The sequence below is a fragment of the Stegodyphus dumicola genome, chromosome 2 (assembly GCF_044657685.1).
Source record: "Stegodyphus dumicola isolate Sdum_Otavi_A_Nest chromosome 2, ASM4465768v1".
In the NCBI taxonomy this organism is placed as follows: domain Eukaryota; kingdom Metazoa; phylum Arthropoda; class Arachnida; order Araneae; family Eresidae; genus Stegodyphus; species Stegodyphus dumicola.
This window is the reverse complement of record NC_140769.1, coordinates 103,129,184-103,141,495: the sequence shown is the minus strand read 5'-3', so window position 1 is coordinate 103,141,495 and position 12,312 is coordinate 103,129,184.

The following is a 12,312-nucleotide window of genomic DNA, read 5'->3' as shown; positions in this document are numbered from 1 at the left end:
CACCGACTTGCTGAAACAAGACATCGGGGTGATACTGAAGAAGCTGAGGAACAACATAGAGTTGCAATATGTCTAGATACACTGCAGATGTGATGATAGCCTCAGCGAAGAAGAATGGCCCGATAATTCGATCGTGCAATAGCGCGCACCAAACATTCACCTTTGGACTGCCTCTGGTGCACTCGATGACCTCGCCAGGCGGTTCTGAACCCCAAATGCGCACATTATGGCGATTCACTACTCCACTGACAAAAAAGGTCGCTTCGTCGAGAAAGGCAATTCGTCTGAGATAACCATCATCGTCCTAAATACGTGACAGCATTTTGACCGCAAAGTCATATCCACGTGTACTGTCATTGGGCAACAAGGCCTGAACGATTTGCACTTTGTATGCACGAAGCAATAAACGTTTGCGTAAAATGTCACGGAGAGAGCTTTTTGGTATCTGTAATTCACGTGAGGCCCTGCGCACCGATTTCTTCGGACTTCGCAGAAAAGACTGCCTCACAGCTTCCACCCTGTCTGCTGAGGTTCTTGGTCGACCAGACCTCGGAAGGTCAGCAACCGATCCTGTGTTCTTGAACTTCTCATACCAGGCTTTAAAGCTCTTGACATCAGGTGGATTCCTTCCAAGTGTTGTCTGGAAGTGTCTCTGCACTGTGGTTGATGATCGTGTCTCATGGTACCACAGGACACACTGTGCCTTCTCCTTATTGGTTAACATGGCTTCTTCGGCACTGCACCTCATCCACTACTTACGTACTGCGAACCTAAAACAAGAAAAAAAACTTTGATAGTTTGTAAACAATTCGACACAAGTTTCATATTTGTATCTTACTTCTAGCCTGAGTTATCAATTTATGTAATCAGGGAAAGACTTTTCGGACACCCTGTATGATGGAACATGACTTATACACACATATCACGACGTGTTTTCATGGTGGCTATACCGTTGTTAACCACAGTTTGGGGAATTAGATTCCACTTCGCCAGCAACATGATCTTCAAGACACTAAAAAGAAAATTTTTAGAGCACTGCATATAATATCAAACTGTAGCACACAATAAAAAAGATAATATATATAGATTTTACTTTCGGATAGAGCACGAATATTGCATTGTTACATGCTTTTATTTTACTAATAAGAAATAGATAAAAGTAATAAAATGTAAGTAAAAATTAATGTTGCAGGATTGAATGATCAGTCCACAGGATTTATGTAATGATGAACATTTCAGTCCTTTCACACAAACATCCATGGCTAGCTTTAAATAATATGATCAGCTTATGTTAAACCAAAATGTACTTAAACACCAAAGAAGACCGTCTGTCTTCTTTAACTCTTGAAGACAAGCAAGCCATCCGCTCGCATCTGCTTTGCTCCACTCTCGTCCACGTCTGGACGCTATCTCCCGTTGGTCTCGTCTGCTCCACAGTCCTGAGCTGCGATGACGTCACCACTCTGGTAATTCACTAAGTCAGCATCGGTCGTCGATGATCTCCACAGCTTCGGCCAGCCTGAAGGGGCATCGTCCTCGATGTCTGTTGAGTGCACGTCACTATCATCTACCTGCAAAGATAATAAAAAAGAGTATCAGGTCCTTAGGTTTTGAGCTGACACAAACATCAAATCAATTTGACCATGACTTCATATGGTCAGCCGCAGAAGATGTCAAATTCGGTCCTTCATGGCATCCTACTTTTTCGACTTCATATCTGTCATTTGATCTAACAGCTATGATTTTATACAGTCCATGAAACTTAGGTCGTAGTTTCAAACCAGTCCCATACTGAGTTCTCTAAATGGCCAGCCTGAAGGGGCATCGTCGTCGATGTCTGTTGAGTGGACGTCACTATCATCTAAAGATGAAAAAAAAAAGATTATCAGGTCCTTAGGTTTTGAGCTGACACAAATATCAAATCAATTTGACCATGACTTCATATGGTCAGCCGCAGAAGATGTCAAATTCGGTCCTTCATGGCATCCTACTTTTTCGACTTCATATCTGTCATTTGATTTAACAGCTATGATTTTATACAGTCCATGAAACTTAAGTCGTAGTTTCAAACCAGTCCCATACTGAGTTCTCTAAATGGCTACCAAGTCCCCAATCTTGTATAGTTTCGGTTTCTTACGTCTTTTGTTAAATTGCTTACGATTCTCTTCTTGTATCTTCAAAATGCTGTTTTTCGCATCTTTTCTCATTTCATCACGTTCTTGCATCAACTGCTTTAGATATTCTTCATTCAATATCTCACTAATTCTCAGATCTTCCTTGTTCTTCATTTTCGTGCCTATGAGAAGCTCAAACGGTGAATATTTTGTACTTCTCGTAGTTGTGCTGTTGATTATTCTCTGAACATCTGGAACATACTTAAACCATTTCGTTGAATCCTCATGTGATAATTCCTATGGATTCGCTCAATCTGTCCGTTACCTCTTGGAACACCGGTAGTAATTTTAACATGTTCTATGCCTTCTTCTGTACAATAAGCTGAAAATTCTTTCGATGTAAAGGCACTACCTCGATCTGAAATAAATCTGGCTGGATTTCCAAATACAGTCTGTTGTTGCTTGAATTTTGAAATAACTTTTTGCGTAGTTGGTGATTTCACTGGATAGAACCAAGTAAATTTCGTAAAAGTATCGACCACAGTTAGAATGTGTTGGTATCTCTCGTTCGTTGATGGAAGAGGTCCCGTAAAGTCGACATGGTACGTACTCAAAGGATTGTTTTCTTTCGGTACAGGATGAAGAAATCCTTCTGCTTTTCCTTGCTTCTTGTTGTACAGTATACATTCTATACAGTTATCAATTACTTTTTCAACTTTGCATTTCAGTCTGGGAATATAGAATTCTTGCTGGAACTACTAGCAGATCTTTACCATTTTCAAATTTGTACAAAATATCATTTCTCACGAAGAATCCGTTTTCTTCTCCCTTCTCAACTAAATTCTTTATCAATTTCACATGTTCATCTTCATTCTATTGTTGTGCTAACCGAATCTTCTCAGTTACATCGGATGTGTATGATGTTAAAATTAAAACATTTCTACTTAGAGCATCAGCATGTTTCATTCGGCTTCCTGAACGATGTACAATTTCGTAATCGAATTCTTCAATAAACATTGCCCATCTCGCAATCTTAGGAGTTAAATCTTTCTCATCTAAAGTTTTCTGAAAAGCACTACAATCAGTTGCAATTTTGAATTTAGTTCCTAACAAATAGTTTCTAAACTTCTATAACTGCAAGGGCTTCTAATTCGTAACTACAGAGTTTTTCTTGCTGCGGTGAAGTTTTCTTACTCATATACTGGATTGAGTGATAATTACCATCGTCAGATAATTGGAGTAGTACCGCACCAAAGCCTTGACGACTAGCATCAGTATGAAGTTCTAATGGATGTCCTTGCCTAAATATATGTAGAACGGGTGCTTGAGAGAGAATTTCTTTTAATCTGCAAAAAGCTTCCTGTTGTTCGGAATTAAACTTAAAACCAATACCATTTCTAAGCAAGTCACTCAGAGGTTTGGCTATTTTAGCTTAATGAGGAATGAATTTACGAAAATAACCTGTTAGTCCTAAAAAGCTTTGTAGTTGTTTGCAGTTACACGGTTGTGGAAAGTTTTGAACAGCAACTGTTTTGGAAGGTGTAGGTCGAATAGTTCCGTTTTCAATTACATGTCCCAAAAATTCAATTTTACGTTTTAAGAAATGGCACTTTTTGAAATTTATTTGTAATCCATATTCCGAAGCAGTTTTGAATACTCTTTCTAATTTGTCTAAACATTCAACTTCATCATTAGCCGGTATGACTATATCATCCATATAAATAATTAGTACACCTTCATTTAGCAAGTCACGAAATACTGAATAAATATACCTTTGAAAAACATTTGGACTAATACATAAACCAAAAGGAGCTTTAAGAAATTCATAAATACCATTATGTGTTATAAATGCGGTGTATTTTGTGCCCTTTTCATCTATGTCTACATGGAAAAAGCCATTTTTCAAATCTAGGGTGGTGAAGACCTTTGATTGTTCTAAACGATCAAGTATTTCCGGAATTAAAGGCAGTGGAAATTTGTCTTTAATAATCTTCTTATTTAATTTCCGATAGTCAACGCATAATCTTTTAGAATTTTCTCGCTTGCTACACAAAACAATAGGCGCCGCATAGTTAGAGTTGCTAGGTTTTATTATTTTTTCTTTCAGCCATTCATCAATTTGATCGTCAACAATTTTTTGTTCCGCCAAAGACATGTATCTTCTATTTTGACAGACAGGAATTTCATCGCATAAATTTATTTGCATCTTAAAGTCAGATTGTCTATTTTTCCGAGGCTGGTACGAATTAATTAAATTACACAGTCTTTCTTTATGTTCCGCACTTGAAATATGCGATAAATCAATCTCGTTGACAGAAACAGCATTCACCAGATGTGGAAAGGTAATTAAACGTCAAGTCACTTCCGCTTTCGGGGTTTTTGTTTACATTAACGAGACGCCAGGCGATTGAGAAAGTTCATAAACATTGTTCAATGACACAGCAATATTCAAATTTCCCATAACGCAAAGAACGTTAGCATTTCGAAATGACTCAGCAGTTATCAAGTTTACATTACTTTTATTCCGATGAGAAAGTATTTGAAGGCCATTCTCGGTAAAAGAAAAGTTAAACTGATTCATTACATCTAAACCTAATACGATTTCATTACATAACGACTTGACCACATAAATTTTCGTACGAAGTGAAAAACCATCAATTAAAATATCAGAAATAAAAAAGCCAATGGGATACGTTTGCTTTGATTCAATTCCGTTTAATGTGATATCGCTACAATTTAAACTTGGAGAACCAATCTGTTTGTGTAACTCCGCGCTGCATATTGTCACATCGTGAATATCAATATCAACTAAACTTTCAATTAAATGATTATTTATTTCTATAGTCTTCATAATTCTATCCTTATCAGAAATTCGTTGTACTAAAGCTTGTATGTAGGGGTTCTGGCTTTCACAGTCAGTTGATTTATGCCCAAACTTTTCACATTTAAAACATTTTATCCCCTACGATTTATTTACACAGTGCGATGACTTATGCCCAAATTCCTCGCAATTAAAACATTTGACCTTATTAACGTTAGATTGATTTCGGTTTGATAAGGCAAGCTTACTTCTATCTTTAACTTAAGTGTCTACTTTCGGTTTCGGATTTTTAAACTTATCATTGTCCGATCTCCTTCTATCTTAAATTTTAAACCTTTGTTTAAATTCAGATATTGTTTCGCAACCATATAGTATAGTTTTCCTCACCACAGAATCGGTAATACCATCAATAACATATTTGATTAATGAAGCATCTTCAATGTTACCTCGCGAACACATTTCTTTCATTTTCAAAAAATACTCATCTAAAGATTCATTAGGCATTAATTTACGCTTACATAACATTTCATGCAATTCATCTGAATTAAAAGCTTTATCAAATTCAGATTTCAAAAGCTTTTTTAACTTACACCGGTCATTAACTTTAGGTTCACTCTGAATAAATAGTATCGCTTTACCTTTTAATGATCTTTTAGCAAAAACTAATTTATGCAAATCACTCAATTTCAAAGAATTTATAACATCTTCAAATTCATCAATCCATTTATCAACATTTTCATATGCATTACCAGAAAAAGGATTAACAATACTTTCAATATCCGAAAATCTAAGATGAGGTTTAAAATGATCTTGAATTAGAAGCTGCATACTGTTATTTACTCGAGACTCATTAAAACCAGTATTGTCCCTTTGATTATCATCAAGCATTAATTCAGAAATTATATTAACAGTTTCATCTTCAATATCACTATTTTCTTCATGCAAAATATTTTCAAATAATACAGATAAATCACATAGGAAAGAGACAATTCGGGTTACTACTTCTGATTTTAAACCTTCTGAAGTTATGCACAATGCATTGCAAACTTTAATTAACTCATTCAAAGTAAAACTATTCTGCATTGTATCTATTTTCTTATTAAATTCTTCAGAATCTGGTTTAAATGTAAAGCCAGAAAATTCGCGTAATCTTTTCCGGTTATTTCGATCTCCATCAGTATTAAAAATAAGCTTATGCAAACTTTTGATTTCAGAAATTTCAGAACTTTTACTGTTCTTTAAAGCTGCTTCCAATTCTGGAATTTCTATTAACTTCATATTGGAAATAAAGTTTTGTACTCACCCGACAGATAATCGTCTTCAATTTGGGTAATCCACATACTTAAATAGTAATCCAATAATTCTAACAACTTGTAAGAACAGTTTACTCAGTTCACAGTTCAATACACAGTTCATAATACTAGTGGCTCGCTTTCGATTTGAAGTTCGTTGATGAGCTCGTTGCCCGACGGATGGTCGCCAAAGTTTGTAGGTTTTACTTTTGGATAGAGCACGAATATTGCATTGTTAAATGCTTTTATTTTACTAGTAAGAAATAGATAAAAGTAATAAAATGTAAGTAAAAATTAATGTTGCAGGATTGAATGATCAGTCCACAGGATTCATATAATGATGAACATTTCAGTCCTTTTACACAAACATCCATGGCTAGCTTTAAATAATATGATCAGCTTATGTTAAACCAAAAGGCACTTAAACACCAAAGAAGACCGTCTGTCTTCTTTAACTCTTGAAGACAAGCAAGCCATCCGCTCGCATCTGCTTTGCTCCACTCTCGTCCACGTCTGGACGCTATCTCCCGTTGGTCTCGTCTGCTCCACACTGTCCTAAGCTGCGATGACGTCACCAAGCTGGTAATTCGCTAAGTCAGCATCGGTCGTCGATGATCTCCACATATATTACAAGAGCAATTCAGAAAATAAAAGAATAAATCAGGGTGGAATAAGCTTATGAATTTCATATGGAATGTGTTCTCCCCTGACTTGTACACACATATCACACCATGTTTTCATGCTGGCAGTAACACTGTTTACCTCAGTTTGCGAAATTAAGTTCCACTCTTCCATCAATGGGGAATTACAACTCTCTATACATTTACTCTGAGCATTTACAACTCTCTATACTCTGCATAAGTACTGATTAGTTCATTTTATATCTACTCCACCTAAATTTATACAAATGATACAAGGACCAGTTTCTCTTTCTTTAATATTGTTACGAATTTGGTATTTAAAAAGCTAATGTTAGTTCAATTATAAATTAAATGGTTTTATTTCTCGCGCAGTGCAGCGCGTGACGAATATTAAAAGAAAGCTAAGCCGGAAAATTGAAAATACAAGAGCGCGTGCATTAAATAAATAAATATCTCTTTTTGATTTCGAGAAAGTACTGGAAAATTCTAGCGCGTGATTTTAAAATCTCATAAAAGGAGGAAAACATCTCAGTTTGTAGAGTTGCTTAGTTTGTTGTTGTTTAGAAAACTGCTGTTGTTGATTATAGCGAATTCGCGGATTACCGTTCTTTAGCTGTTTTGAATTACGTTCTATTGTACATTTGAGTAGTTAAAAGATAACTACTGTGAGATATTGTAATACTGCATGATAATTTGAGAAAATTTAAGCATTTTTGTTGTGATAATAAAAATTTTTGTTCATTTTTGATCGGACTTGTGCATTCATTTCATAACGAACCCGTACGCACGCAACAATTTTTGGTGGCAGCGGTGGGATTCGAATGCCAATAACAAGAGCGATGAAAGAACAATTGAGACAGCTCATTAGTGCTTTTGCTGCATTCCAAGAAAAGATGGAAGCTGGCCAAGCATCATTTAAAGAAGAGATGAAAGACTCTGTTAAAGCAGAGATTAGATCCGTTAAAGCAGAAATGAAATTGTGCCAGGAATCCGTTAAGGAAGAAATGAAATTGGGCCAGGAATCCGTTAAGGAAGAAATGAAATTGGGCCAGGAATCCGTTAAGGAAGAAATGAAATTGGGCCAGGAATCCGTTAAGGACGAAATGAAATTGGGCCAGGAATCCGTTAAGGACGAAATGAAAGCCGTTCAAGCTGGTCAAGAAGAAATGAAAAGAGAAATTACTTGCATAATAGAAAATAAATTTGAAGCTATGGAAGGCAGAATTGACGCAGTTGAAAATAAAGTTGGACATATTGAAGAAAGAGTTTCTTCGGTGAAAGAAGAAATAGAAGAAAGAGTTTCTTCTGTAAAAGAACATATAGAAGGGAGAGTTTCTGCTGTGGAGGAACGAATTGAAGGAAGAGTTTGTGCCGTTCAACACCAAATCGAACAACAAATTGATGAGAGAGTTTCTGCAGTTGCCAAAGAAATGGATACTTTAAAGAAATTCGTAGCGTCGGCAGGGAGCAGGAGTGATGATTTTAAATTCTTACCAATGCCTGCTCGTCCACCTCTGAAGCTATCCACATATGATGGGAAGACCTCCTGGCAGGTGTATAAGACACAATTTTCTATCGTGGCGGATGCGAATGGATGGGATTCCCAAGCTAAGGCCTGTCATCTCGCCGCTTCTCTAAGAGCCGACGCAGCGGATATCCTTCAGACTCTTCCCGAAAACAAAAGACTAGACTTTGAAGCTCTATCTGGCGCATTGGAGCTGCGCTTTGGAGAGAAGTGTTTAAAAGACTACAGCAGGCTTCAACTAAAATCCCGTCAGCAGAAGCCCACCGAAACACTTCAGGAGCTCGCCACAGATGTTGAAAGGCTGTCCCACCTTGCCTTTACGGAGTGCCCGAGAGAAACGAGGGAAATCCTGTCGCTGCAATATTTCATCGATGGCATTCGGGACCCTGAAATACAGAAAGCACTGCGAATGGCAGATGTAAAGAATGTAAAAAGCGCTCTGTTGTACGCCGTGAAATTGGAGGCAGCCCAGCAAGCAACTCTTAGGAATCGCTACCCAGTCAGAGCTGTGCGAGTCCACGACCCAGGGGACCAATTGATGGCTCGTTTAGATGATTTATCCAGACAAGTCGATGCTTTGATACGGAGTAGCAGTGAGAACAAAATGGCTGTAAGATGTTGGAGATGTGGTTCTGAAGGTCACCTACGACGGCATTGCAGAACACCCCAGGGCACGGATAACGAAACGGATGAGTTGACAAGACCAGTGAATGCTTTAAGACGGAATAGTGGTGAAACAAAACCGACCCTAAAGTGCTGGAATTGCGGTGTTGAAGGCCACCTACGAAGGAACTGCAGAACTCTCCAGAGCACGGAAAATAAGGCATACGATTTAAACAGACAATTAAATGCCACGGGAAGGAAAAGGACTGACAAGAAACCAACGTGCTGGAACTGTGGAGCTGAAGGCCACGTACGAAAGAATTGCAGAACACCCCAGGGAACGAAAATTGAGACAATTTCTGAGCAACGACGCAGGAAACAAATTAATGACCATATCAAGGAACAGAGGTTGCCAGATAATGAAAAACCCTGTTTTAAAGCGCTTAAGCTCTCTATAGTGAGTGGCAACAATAACGGACTGTCCATCAATGGGAATATCGATGGAGTTCCTTGCAATATGATCATTGACACAGGAGCTAATGTTACCATCATTAGGAAAGATTTAGCTGAACAGTTTAAAGATAAACTTATTTGGATGCCATCCTGTGTTACCCTTCAGACTGCGTCTGGTGACAAGATCGACATAACTGGGAAGTTAAACGTAAACATCACGTTTGGAAGTGCCGCCTACCATCACACGGCATATGTGGCGGATATTACAGATCCATGCATACTCGGATTGGACTTTTTAAGGAAATACAATTTTTCCTTAGATTTCAAAAACAATAAGCTGCTTTCAGCATCTGATGGCATGATTATTTATCCTCAAAAGGGATCCTCGCCTGGAAATGTCGACGCCTTGTCCGAAAGATCGAGCTCGGGAAGCTGCCGAAATCATACCAGGGTCGAAAGGAAACTCAAGACTACCAGCTATTCTCCATCCCAGAAGCTCTTCGGTCGAGACCTTCGTCTGCCTTGTGACCGCCTGTTTAGTCGTCCTACGGATGCGCCTTCATCGCCTGAGGAACACATCCAAGATGCCCAGGCCCGGTTTGAGGGGATGCACTGTTCTGCACGAAAGCGAGTCAACTTAGCGACGGAGAAAATGAAGACCAGATGCGACACAAGAGCTACTAGACAGAGATCCAACAAAGGAGACAAGGTGTGGTTGTGGAACCCAATTCAACGAAAAGGACTGAGTCCTAAATTACAGTCACCTTCGGATGGTCCATATACAATGCTGAACACGAATGACGTCGTGGTTCGGATCCGTGAGTCTTCGAACTCTTACGACAGGTTAGCTTATTACTATGGCCATAGTACATAATGTAAATAATTGTAAATAGTACCAGACCATGGTCCTTTTTGTTTTTAAATGTGTTTTTGATTTGTTTTTTTATTTAGTATTTGATAGTATTTGATTTGTTTAAGTTAGTTATTGCATTTATTGTTCATGTTGTTTGATATTGTAATGTAATGTTTATGCCTCAGTTGCATTTATGCCACAGTTGTAAGTTTAGCTTCCTGTCCAGGGATTGTACTGCCCGGGACGTGCAGTCCTTGGGAAGGGGGCAGTGTTACGAATTTGGTATTTAAAAAGCTAATGTTAGTTCAATTATAAATTAAATGGTTTATTTCTCGCGCAGTGCAGCGCGTGACGAATATTAAAAGAAAGCTAAGCCGGAAAATTGAAAATACAAGAGCGCGTACATTAAATAAATAAATATCTCTTTTTGATTTCGAGAAAGTACTGGAAAATTCTAGCGCGTGATTTTAAAATCTCATAAAAGGAGGAAAACATCTCAGTTTGTAGAGTTGCTTAGTTTGTTGTTGTTTAGAAAACTGCTGTTGTTGATTATAGCGAATTCGCGGATTACCGTTCTTTAGCTGTTTTGAATTACGTTCTATTGTACATTTGAGTAGTTAAAAGATAACTACTGTGAGATATTGTAATACTGCATGATAATTTGAGAAAATTTAAGCATTTTTGTTGTGATAATAAAAATTTTTGTTCATTTTTGATCGGACTTGTGCATTCATTTCATAACGAACCCGTACGCACGCAACAATATAGAGTTTGTCCGGAAAGTAGTAAGACTGAATTTAAAAAACAAAAATTGTTCTTAATTTTGACACATCGACTTAATAGTTTTCAAAATATGCCCTTTCTGATCAACACAGCGTTTCCAGCGGCTCTGCCAATCACTGAAGGCTTCCTGGAACGCAGGGGCCCACCTGCGGTCGAGCGGTAAAGACGTTGTACACTGCTAGTTCTGTCTGAGATTCGAATCCCGCGAACGGGCTGGCTACATGGGGTTTTTCGTGGTTTTCCCCATGTGTACCGTGCATACGAGCCAGTTTCCCTTAGAAAGTCCACCGTGAAAGGCATCCCTCCTTTAAGCAGATATCTCTCGTGTGCTTTGCCATAACTGAATAATCCAATCCAATCCCTGGAACGTAGAAACTGGAATGCTCTTCAGCTCCTTTGTTATGGTCTCTTGAGTGGCCTGGATCGAACCGTGGTACCGTTCTTTCATAATCCTTTTCAGTCTGGGAAGAGAAGAAATCTGAAGGGGCGATATGTGGGCTATGGGGCGGCTGGAGAAGCTATATGATGCCATGTTTAGTCAGGAAGTCCATGGCAGCAAAGACGGGGTGGCTGGGCACTTTTTCTTGATGAAGCCTCCATGATCCAGCGATTACTGGATGGACGCAAGCGCAGTTAAGAGTTCAAAAGATTTCGCACTTTTCACTAAGTTTTCGTCAGTTTTGCCGTTGAAGGCCGTCCTGGCCGCTGTTCATCTTCAACATGCTCTCTTCTCTCCCGAAACAATTTGCGCCACTCAAGAACACTTGATTGACCCATGGCATCACCCCCACAAGCAGTCTTGATCATGTCATTGGTCTCATTCGCAATTTTACCGTTTGACGCAAAACTTCACCGCGTAACGCTGCTCTAATAAATGATTCACTGTGGAGATGACAAGGCACTTTCAAAGGGTTTAGCTTTATCTCGATCTGCATTCTGTGAAGGCTTAGAGACGACTGACGATTAGTACGCTAGTAGATAAAAAGGATTTCTCACAACCGAACCAGGGCAGTAACAACGCCCTCCTTCACCACGTTTTGGCAGGAAATCAGTCCTACTACTTCCCGCACAAACTCTGTATGGTTCACAGATCGCTGTTAAAAAACTGTTACCTAGTAAAACAGAAGTAATGGCTACCGTTATTTATTTATTATTATTATTTTGAAAAACCATGCTGAAATGAAACAGAAACTGTATTAAATTTTTCTCCGTGTAGACGTATAGAAA